Genomic DNA, 11,477 nt, shown 5'->3' on the forward strand with positions numbered 1-11,477 from the left:
TATTCCTAATTAATACTACTGAGAATAGTGCCACCATTACTACTTCTAACTACACTAACAGCTACTAACAACAACACACTACTACTAACACCAAGTACTGACCACCCACAAAACACTAGGCCCTCATCTCCAGTCCTCAATACAATCTGCAGAGAAGGTTATAGTAACCCTATTTTACAGATGAAAAAAAATAAAATAAAAAACAAGGCTCAGAGAGGCTAACAGCTTACCCAGGTCAAAAAGCAAGCAAGAGGTGGAGGTGGGGTGACTCTAAAGATATGCCCTCCCTATTGTACTAGGTATCTCAGAACTTTCCTAACTAAAAAAAGCAAAAACTCTGAGCTTTCTTTCCAAGAGTTCCTGAAGCTGATCCATTTGACTAAAAGGTAGTCAAATTAAAACAACATATGTAAGCTAGTTTTTATTTTCTTTGATCAAGTGAATATTCTAGATAGAGAATAAAAGGTATTTCAAAGAATTTGTTATGTGAATGCCTTGCTTTTAAATTTCTTCATTTATTTTTGCCCAAAATATAAACACAGAGAAGACAGCAAAGGATAGAATTTCATTCTACTAGATCAGAATGGAGATTAGCAATTAAGGCAAAAAAAAATTTTTTTTCAAATAAAATTTACATTATATTTTACGCAATGAATAACAAAGGGCAAGCAATTTCAAAGAGACTGAGCCTTACCTCAATCTTATTCCTCCTGTTCTAGGGGACAGCACTCCAAGTGATCAGCAGATATTCCCAGCCTACATACAGTGAACCAGACAAAGGGGATAAGCAACGCCTTCATGCTCCCAAACCACAGTGGAAAGGAAAGTGTGATGGCTTCCTGGGGAACCCAAGCACATATACAGTATTCATAAATCACTTTTCATCCAGACACACAGAAACAAAATGTTACCTGTGGTTTGTCTACGGAAATACTTAGTTAAGGGGTGTATTTAAATGAAATCATGCAAAAACAATCCCATACTAATGTAGCTAACCTTTTTCATGGAAATATATAACCAATTGTCAATAGTCAAAATTAATACTGTATAAAAACTTCATTCAACAGTTTTACCAATTAAGAGCTTCATATACTTGAATCACTTCTTCCTTCACAGGCCTATAGCCACTTCTGAACTAAGAGCTACTATTAACATGTCAAAAATATCACCATTGTGGAGATGCCCTACACGGTATCTCGCACAATTCAACAGATATTGGTTTATGAAAAAATTAATGATTTAAAATAGAAAAATTTTAAAGGAAAAAAGAAATGAAGGGAAATAAATGATTTTTTAAAGATTAAGGGGGAAAAAAACAATCCCAGAACTATTAGTACAACTACAGATAGAATTACCTCACATTCCACCTGAAAATTTATAGTATACTCCAGTACCTCTTAACACTAAATAAACTCAGAAGGTGCAATGACTCTGATACTGTTTTTTCCATCTAGGATTTGATACCTCATCTACAGACAACACACCAACTTTTGTCTGAATACTACAAACAGAGCTCTGGTGTACAGCTGCAGGCCTCAGAGCTGGAGTTTGCACACTGCCTTTGAATAATACAGACGAGACACAGTGTACAGACCAAACTCACTGAAGGCGGATAACACTTCTAGTGAAGATAACGTCCTGTGAGAGCTCAAATAGCAGTCACTAAGATTTAACAGATTTAACATAATGACTTCGTGGCAGTAGGAGAAAACGAAGTTTCATGAATTTGGGGATACAAAGAACTTCTAACAACATAAACAGTTAGGGTCTTCACATCCCCCTCTAGAGTTGCACACATTAAACAATGACACAAAAGTCAGTGAAAAAGGGATCTTAAATTAATCTAGATTTATAAGGATTGGACTGAAAACCCCTATAATTTACATATATCACAGTGTCTAAGTTTGTCTAGCATTACAAACAATAGCCCCAGTGCTGAAAAGAAAGTATGAGTCACAATTCAAAAACAGGAGGAAAAAAAAAAAAAAAACTGAACAGAAGAAAGCTTTGGATGCAAATAACCACACACACACACACACACACACACACACACACACAAAATCTTTACTTAAAATATTGTCAATGACAGCCACCATTCTGACTCGGGAGTGAGAGGGAATGATTTCACACTACCTTCTTCTACTCAGGAACAAGCTCCTCCAAACCCCCAGAAGCCCTTCCCATTCCCATCCACCTTGGTGTCCTGCCACTGATAGAGTCAGCCACATCCACTAGCGAGCACTGAAATTCAAACAGATCTGAGTCACCCACTCCCCCGCAGGAAGAGGTCATTCTCTATCGGGAAGCCCACTCTGCGAAGTTCTTGATCATCTCCCCAGGCTGCCACCACCATGGCCCACATAAAGCAGCCCACCAAACTCGGCAGCCTACCCACACACTCCTCTACACTCTCGAAATCACAACTCCGGCCTCATCCTATCGCCAAGGTGGCCAACGCTACTCACCGTGGCACTCTTGTGACACTCGGGTCCCCCGCCCGAGAATCTCTCAACGCCAGGATGCACCTGGGCCCCGGAGAATCAACTCCCCCGTGCGGGGCTGAGCTCCTGCCTTTCCGGGAACTAAATCCCTGGACACCCACCCCCACCCCACCACCCCCACCCCCACCCCACCCCCACCACCACCCCCACCACCACCACCAACCCGCCCCGCCCGCAGAGAAGCTAAACTCTCAGCGCCTCTTCTCCCCAGCCAGACTCCATCTAGTCCGCCAAGTTCACAGACCTCGGGCGGCGGCGGCGGGGAGGGAGGGAGAAGACCCACCGATGCGCCTTAGGGGCCAGGCACAGTGAGGCCCCTAGAATTCCCAACGCAAGCACCACCACCACCACCCCACCCCACCCCACCCCACCCCACCCCACCCCCAGCCACCCCACTACGGTCAGCCTCCAGGGCGTCCGCATCCAGCGTCAAGAGCGCACGCCGCTGGAGTTAGTCTCCGTGCCCCTGTGACTCCCTTTCCTGGCCACCACGATACAAAATAGAAGCCACCGAGGCCCCAGGTCGAGGCCAAGACCGCCCCCCTCCCCCCCACCAGGCTCCGGCCACTGGAGTGTCCCAGTGAGGCTCCAGCTCCCCAAGGCCCGGGCCGCGGGGGCCGGCTTGCTGCCCCAGGCCGCTCAGCGCCATGGGCCCGGGCGGGCCGCGTCCCCACTCGGTCCCCATTGTTGCGGGTCCCGGCGGCCCGAGCCGGGAGCCGGGGGCCGGCACCGGCACTCACCTCCCGCGCCGCGGCTCTGGGCCGCGCAGGGCCGGCAGGGCCAAGTGGCCGCGCGTCCCGCGGCTCCGGCCTCGGCGGCGTCGGCGCCCGGCGGAGGCGGGGGTGGCGGCGGAGGCGGGAAGCGGCCGGCCAGGCCCGCGCGCCGCGGGCTGGCTCCGGCCGAGCGTCGGTCTTCTCCGGCGGCGGCGCTCGCAGGCTCCGCTCGCGGTCCGCGCCAGAAAGCGTCCCCCTCCCGGCCCGCGCGCCCGGCCGCCCGGACGGGAACACACGCCGCCGACAGTAAAGTTCCGCTGAGAGCCGCCCGGAGGCCGTTCTCCCCCAGCGCCGGGTGAACCGTGATTCTTCCCTCCCGGATAGAGCCATCTCTGCCACAGATGACCGTTTCAGGAGTGAAAGCGGTACGAAAATACCAGGCCTGAATCCACCTGGGAACGGTTCCGGGGTGGGATCGACAGAATGGGTCTGCACCCCGCCAGCTACAGTAGCACCTGGCTGCTAAGTGCTTCGACTGAACCTGGGTCCTCTTCGCTCTTCACGTGGGGGAGGCTTGTTAGGATTGAATGAGATGATGCAAGTGCCTGGCACGGAGATGCGGGGCCCAACACTGGGGCCCGATCATTGGTGATGCTGCTAACGATGACTGCTGCTATTACTACCATCTCATACAGAGGTTGTGCACAGACCTCAAGGACCCTTGACATTGATGCGCACCCTGTAACTCTCGGTTCACACACACACACACACACACACACACACACACACCTCCTTTCTTTTCCTATTGACTGAGGCTATCTTCAGAACCCCCTAAAAGGGAAAAGAAAGGGCTTTTATAATCACTGGCACGGGGACAAGAGGTAAGGATGCAGATTCTCCTCCCTTGAGTTGGGAATTGCTGCCTTGTGGGCTCTAGTTAATGAGAAGAGTGTACTGTGTCAGCTCTCTCCCTACAACCTCAGGTTTTCCTCCTCCCTGCTCCTCCTCCTCCTCCTCCTCCTCCTCCTCCTCCTCCTCCTCCGAGGAAGTGAACATCGGCAAGATGATTTAAAAAAAAAAAAAAAATCTAAAGACGGATATTTTTTTGGAAGGTTTGTTTTGTTTTCTTTATAAAATCAAGAGGATAAAAAATCTTTTCTCTTTCCCACTTCCTTTTCCTTCTAGGCCTTCACACCTCTGGATAGCAGACATAGTTATTTTCGGAACAAATTAGGTTATAAAAGTCCAAGTGTGTGTTCCAAACTATTGATAGGAATTTAGATCTGCAGAGGTCCTCCAAAAAAATATTATTGCTTTTCCATGTTCTCAAATGTCCCATTCTCAGTTCTGTGGCTACTGAGACTCAGGACATTTTGCCTTGATACCCTTCTCCCTTGTCTGAAGGGACTTTCCAGAAAGGCTCTGATATCAGTCACTTGCACCTGAATAAAATTTTGTCACTGTGTCACACACTTATACATTTCCTTTTAGATTATCCCCTGGGGATAGGGAAAGGGCTCTGTCTAAAGGCATTTTGATAACCATCTGGAAACGCAGGCTCGTGGATTAGAAAGCAGCTCTCTCAAAGCCTCTGGAGGCTCTCTGCTCCCTCAAGTAAAAGGACTTCATCCTATGCTCTTAAAAGACAAAGGATCCCTCAAAAGCTCATTCACTTTTCTTAGCATCCTGAGGTCAGATCAAAACTCTGATGCCTCCTTGCTCCAGGTCTTGAATTTTCCTAATTGGCCTCTTAGTTTGGACTCCTTGTGTGACACATAAAGCAGATTTGGTCTCAAGGATTGAAGCAGGTTTAGATAAGAACCCTTAAGATAACCAAAGTGAGAAAAAAGAAACCAGTGAAGCTAGGCAGATGCTTGGAAAAGGAATCATATTGTTTATCTCCCCTCTAAAAGACCAAATACACAACCATCAAAAACACTTACACTTATCTTCCTCCTTTGTTACTGAGATTGGAGCAACAAGGGCCAGCACTTGCTCCCCTTCTATTCCCTCTTCCCAAGATGCCATTGTCCTTCTGTGACATCACTATTTCCTTTCCTTCCAGGAGCTTCCTTGACTACTTGGATAATATTACGCCCTCATGATCACCTCTAGGGATCATAATATCCCCAATTCACCTATAGGAAATGGATTCTATTAGGAGGAGTCCCTAGAGTGAGTTAAATGCATACCTTCTTGTTGATGGCCCTATGTTCAAGAGAGGTTTAAAAATCTGGATCTTCCTGCTAAAATTAGGGAATTCACCAGCAATTTGCTAATCAATCAGAAGCTAGAACTAGGCCTCCTCCATCACTGTGAACTCACACTTGGAAAAAAACCCCCATACCTTCCCCTGTTTCACCAGCTCCTCATTCCATAGAAGCCAGCTTAATCCTTCCTCCACCAGCCAGACTTCCATCCCATCCCCACTTCTGGATGCCAAAGATCCCAGATGCCATGATCACTCTGAACCAGGTTCCAAAATGGCAGATGATTGTATTTCTTTCTTCAACAGCCATCTTATTCTTGGAATGTTTTTTTAAACTATCTGCTTACACACCACTTCCTTCATACTAGATTATAATCTCTAGGAGACTTTTTAAAGATATCCACCAAAGTCTAATGAAAGCCTGGCAAAAATTGCTATACCATAAAATTCCACGTTCAGCAATTATTTATTGAGTACCAGGCACTGCTGGATGCTAGAGAATAGTAATAAGACATGCCAAACATAACTATAAGCATTTTATAGGTATTAACTCACTTAATCCTTACATTGACATTGTGAAGTATATACAATTAGCATCCCTCCAAAGTTGGAAAAACTAAACCTGAGAAAAAGGAGGTTGGGGTTTGAGTACAGAACACTTAGGGCCAGAGTCCACTCATAATCACACACTAAAGTGAATGAAGAATTGAGCTTGGAGGACTCTCCTCCGTAGGGTGTGAACTAATAAAATCCTGTTCCATGTGGATGTTCATTCAGCAGATATTTATTGTCCTGTCCCCAAACTGTATTTCAGATGCTGATCTAGGCCCTGAGGAGCACAGCACTGAACAAGAGAAAACATATCTCTGCTCTGAAGTAGCTCTTCTAAACCGGAAAGATAAACACTACAAAATCAAATTCTAATGATTTCTGAAAAGAACATACAACAGAGATCTGTATGGGAGAGGCAGTCAGGAGAGGGGAGACATTGGATAAGACCCTGATGAGGTAAGACCCTGAATGCCAAGAATGCTAGAAAGACACACATAAAGGCTCAGGGAAAAAGAATTCTATGCAGAAGGACCAGAGAGCAGGGGCAGCACGGTGTGTAGTGAGAGTCCCAGATGATTATCCTAGAGAGAAGTGGCCTGTAACTCTGCTCCCAGATTGCATGGTTTTGAGACATCACTTTTAGGGTTCGCCCTGGAAAGGGTGTGAAAGATGAAAGATCAACTGTCCTAGGGAAGCAGCACAGATTACTGTACCTGATAATTGACCATGTATATCTTTTAAGTCCATACACAGTTGTCATGGAAACAGTTGCTTTTAAGAAAGAATATTTCCATTCAGTTCCATCAACTCTATCCGCTTCCTCAGAGAAGCCCTCCATGACTACCTACCCAGTCTAAGTAGCTGCCCAGGCACCATTTTACCACCCTATTTTCTCTGTCTGCAGAGAATTTAATGCTATCTGATATTCTTCTTCGTTGGCTTATCATCTCTCTCCCCTAATTAGATTGTGAAGTCCATAGAACAAAGAACTTTGTCAATCTTATCAAGATCCCCAAGACCTAGAAGAGGTACAGAAAAACTCAATAAATATGCTTACCAAGCATGAATATGTGTTGGGCCCATCCTTGAAGCAGGCCTATGAGGCACTGGAGATGAAAGGGGAGGAAATAAAGAGCCCTTGGACTTTCTGGCATACCTGGTGGAACTTACCTGAATCCTGATACCCTACAGAATGAGGTCGTTTCTCCAAATCATGGGCTATGGGAAAGTAAAAGGGGTGGAAAGAGATCCCCTGCACTGGGCGGGGATGTAATGAAATGGAAGACTTTCCAAAAAGAACCCTTAAGGATAAGGCCTTGGGGAACAGCATGGGGAAAATCAGGGAAATAGAAAGATAAGAAAAAAGTCATCTTACCTCTTAACTATAGAGAATCAACCAATGGGTACCAGAGGGGAAGTGGGTGAAATAGGGATGGGGATTAAGGAGTGTACTCGTTGTGATGAACACCAGCGATTAAAATAGAAACCTCAAGGGCAGCCCCGGTGCCTTAGCAGTTTAGCACTGCCTTCAGCCCAGGGCCTGATCCTGGGGTCCCAGGATCGAGTCCCATGTTGGGCTCCCAGTATGGAGCCTGCTTCTCCCTGTGCCTGTGTCTCTGCCTCTCTCTCTCTCTCTCTCTCTCTCTCTGTGTGTGTCTCTAATAAATAAATAAAATCTTTTAAAAAAAATAGAAACCCCAAAAAATAAAAATAAAAGGGACACATGGCTCAGTCAGTTGAGTATCCAACCCCCGATTTTGGCTCAGGTCATGATCTCGGGGTCATGGGATGGAGCCCCATGTTGGGAATCTACGCTCAGCAGGGAGTCTGCTTGAAGTTCTCTCTCTCCCTCTCCTTTTACCCCTCCTTTTTTAATCATGAAAAGGCCAATTTGGATGCTTTTTCATCTTTCTCACCTAATTGTTCTGACTAGAACTATAATTGACCATGTATATCTGTTAAAATAAATAATTCTTTAAAAAAACAAAAATAAATCATCCTAGCTGGACTTCGGGATTTGGCTTGATAGGTTGGGATGTATAACTTCTGATAGCTCTTTAGTGGCCACTCCTAGATCACCTCAGAGCCAGAGGTTTGGTGGGCTGGGTGGGAAATGCAAAGGAGTCTCGACTTAAGAGTCATGAGGATTTGCCTACCCTCACTACACATGGATCCTCCCAGAGGCAGGGTTCACCTTCATGATAAAAACTCTCAGAAAACTAGGAAAGTGGGACACCTAGATGGCTCAGCGGTTGAGCGTCTGCCTTTGGCTCAGGGCGTGATCTCGAGTCCCACATCAGGCTTCCTGCATGAAGCCTGCTTCTCCCTCTAGCTATGTCTCTGCCCCTCTCATGAATAAATAAATAAAATCTTTTAAAAAAAAAGACAAACAAATTTAAAAAAAAAGAAAACTAGGAAAGCAAGGACCTTCCTTAACATGATAAACGGCATTTATAACAAATCCACAGCTAATACCATACTCAAAGGTGAAGTACTGAAAACTCTGAAAGCTTTCTCCAGACCAGGAACAAGATCAGGATGTCTGTTTCACCACGGCTATTTAACATTGTACTGGAAGTTCTAGTCAGAGTAATTAGGTGAGAAAAATGAAAAGCATCCAAATTGGCCTTTTCATGATTAAAACAAAAACAAAAAGAAAAATACCTCAACAACTAGAAATAGAAAGAACTTACCTCAACATAATAAAGGCCTTATAAGAAAAGTCCACAGCTTATATCATATAGTCAATAGTGAAAAACTTAAATTTTTCCCTCCAAGATCAGGAACAAGACAAGGTTGTCCACTCTCACCACTTCTATTCAACACAGTACTGGTGGGCCTAACCAGAGCAATTAGACAAGAAAAGGAAATAAAAGGCATCCACATTGGAAAAGAAGAAGTAAAATTATCTGTTCACAGATGTCATGATTTTATATGTAGAAAACTCTAAAGATTCTTCACCCCCACAAATGGACTAATAAATATTCAGCAAAGTTGTGGAATACAAAACCAAAATATGAAAATCAGCTGCAATTCTATATGTGAACAATGAATAATCTGAAAAAGAAATTAGGAAAACAATTCCACTTACATTAGTATCAAAAGAAATAAAATACTTTGGAATAAACTGAAGACCAAAGACTTATACTCTGAAAACTATAAAATATTGGTATAAGAGATTAAAGAAGATACAAAGAAATAGAAATTCTGTGTTCATGGACTAAAAGACTTAATATTGTTAAAATGTCAATGCTACCCAAAGCAATCTACAAATTTGATGCAATCCCTATCAAATTGCAATGTTTTTTGTTTTCTGCAGAAGTAGAAAAATCCATCCTGAAATTCATGTGGAGTCTCAAGGGATCCCAAAGGGCCAAAACAATCTTGTAAAAAGAACAAAGCTGAAGATTATCTGATTTGAAAACTTACTACAAAGTTACAGTAATCAAAAGAGTGTGGTACTGGCATAAAGACAGGCATGTAGGCCAATGGAATAGCAGAGAACCCAGAAATAAACCCTTACATATACAGTCAAATGATTTTCTACAAGGATGCCAAGACCATTTGGGGGGGGGGGGGGAGGAGGAGAATCTTTTCAACAAATGGTGATAGTCACATGCAAAAGAGGGAAATTGGACCTTACACCATACACAAAAATTAACTCAAAATAGATCAAATACCTAAATGTAAAACCTAAATCTATAAAACTCTTAGAAGAAAACATTGGGCAATAGCTTTATGACATTGAATTTGGCAATGATTTCTTGGACATGACAACAAAGGCACAGGCAACAAAAGAATGGTCAAATTTGACTTCATGAAAATTAAATACCAGTATGCATCAAAAAACACTATCAACAGAGTGGAAAATGCAAACCATGGGATGGAAGAAAGATTTCAAATCATATATCTGATAAAGGATTGATATCTACAATATATAAAGAACTCCTACAATTCAATAACAAAAGACAAGTAACCAGATTCAAAAATGAGTGAAGGACTTAAGCAGACATTTATTTCTCTAAAAAAGAGAAATGCAAATGGTAGGTATGTGAAAAGATGCTTAAAATCACTGATCATTAGGGAAATGCAAATGAGATACCACTTCATACCCATTAGGATGCCTTTTATAAAATAATGCAAAAAAAAAAAAAAGAAGAAGAAGAAGAAGAAGAAGAAGAAGAAGAAAAGAAAACCCAGGAAATAACAAGTGTTAGTGAGGATGTAGAGAAATTGAAATACATATTGTCGCTGATAGGAATGTAAAATGGTGCAATCACTGTGGAAAACTGTTTGGCAGTTCCTCAAAAAGTTAAGCATAGAGGTGCCTACATGGCTCAGTTGGTCCAGCATCTGCCTTTAGCTCAGGCCATGATCCCAGAGTACCAACGCTGGGCTTCTGGTCAAGCTCCCTGCTCAGCGGGGAGTCTGTTTCTTCCTTGCCTTCTGCCCCTCCCCCTCTCCCTGCTCTTTCTCTCTCTCACTCTTTCTCAAATATTTTTTTAAAAAAGTTAAGCATAGGGCAGCCCGCGTGGCGCGGCGGTTCAGCGCCGCCTGCAGCCTGGGGTGTGATCCTGGAGACCCGGGATCGAGTCCCACGTCGGGCTTCCTGTAGGGGGCGTGCTTCTCCCTCTGCCTGTGTCTCTGCCCCTCTCTCTGTGTGTGTCTCTCTGAATAAATAAACAAAAATCTTAAAAAAAAAAAAAAGAAAAAAGAAAAAAGTTAAGCATAGAATTATTACTATTAACCTAACAATTTTACTCCTAGGTACATATCTCAAAGAATTGAGAAGAAAAAAAAAGAAAAAAAAAAAGAATTGAGAAGAAAGACTCAAACAGATACTTGTATGCCTATGTCCATTGCAACATTATTCACAATATCCAAAAGGTGGAAACAATCCAAGTGTTTATCAGCAAATGGATAAACAAAAGCAGTATATTCATACAATGGAATGGAATGTAGCCATGGAAGGAAAGAGGTACTGTGATATGCTACACATAGTACCATATTGAAAATATGCTGAATAAACCGATCTAGACACAAAAGCCTACATATCGTATGATTTCATTTACATGAAATATCCAGAATAGGTAACTCCATAGACACAGAAAGCAGATTGGTAGTTGCCAGGGCTGAGGGGTAGGAGCCAGCAGAGGGGACAGTGAGTGGAATGGAGAGTAACTGCTTCATGGGTAGAGTTTTATTTTGGGGTGGTGAAAATATTTTGGAAGTAGAAATGGTGATTGTATAACATTGTGAATGTACTAAATGCTACTGAACTGTTCACTCAAAGTGGTTAACTTTATGTTATGTGAATTTTACCTCAATTTTTTAAAAAAGAAACTAAAGCTCAGAAGTTGAGCCAGCAACTAGTAGAGCCGGCAACTGGTGGAGTCAGGATTTGAATCTAGTTTAAAATTTTTTTTAAATATATTTTTATGTATGTTACACAGTGAGAAAGTAGGAGAATTTATTTACTTCAGGGGTAAATGACTTAACACT

The 11,477-nt window shown here is 43.3% G+C and overlaps 1 protein-coding gene and 1 long non-coding RNA gene across 3 annotated transcripts in view; one reads left to right on the plus strand and one right to left on the minus strand.

Annotated features, from left to right (window-relative positions):
• The window catches only part of RAD54L2 (RAD54 like 2), a 124,325-nt gene extending 120,890 nt beyond the window's left edge, over positions 1-3,435 (minus strand). Inside the window, exons 1-2 of one of the 2 annotated variants that reach the window (XM_072720888.1) lie at positions 2,134-2,318; positions 695-839 (exon numbers count right to left, since the gene is read on the minus strand). The gene's annotated coding sequence lies outside the window, so the exon portion shown is untranslated. Of the gene's footprint in view, positions 1-694; positions 840-2,133; positions 2,319-3,241 lie in introns of those variants that run through there. The other variant, XM_072720887.1, reaches the window with a different exon arrangement.
• A 96-nt stretch (positions 3,436-3,531) lies between these two features.
• LOC140594071 (uncharacterized) lies at positions 3,532-11,025 on the plus strand. Its single transcript, XR_011994592.1, has 3 exons — positions 3,532-3,639; positions 6,238-6,431; positions 10,743-11,025. It is a non-coding gene; the product is annotated as an uncharacterized lncRNA (long non-coding RNA).
• Positions 11,026-11,477: the final 452 nt, after the last annotated feature.

The sequence above is a fragment of the Vulpes vulpes genome, chromosome 9 (genome assembly GCF_048418805.1).
Source record: "Vulpes vulpes isolate BD-2025 chromosome 9, VulVul3, whole genome shotgun sequence".
Taxonomy (NCBI): domain Eukaryota; kingdom Metazoa; phylum Chordata; class Mammalia; order Carnivora; family Canidae; genus Vulpes; species Vulpes vulpes.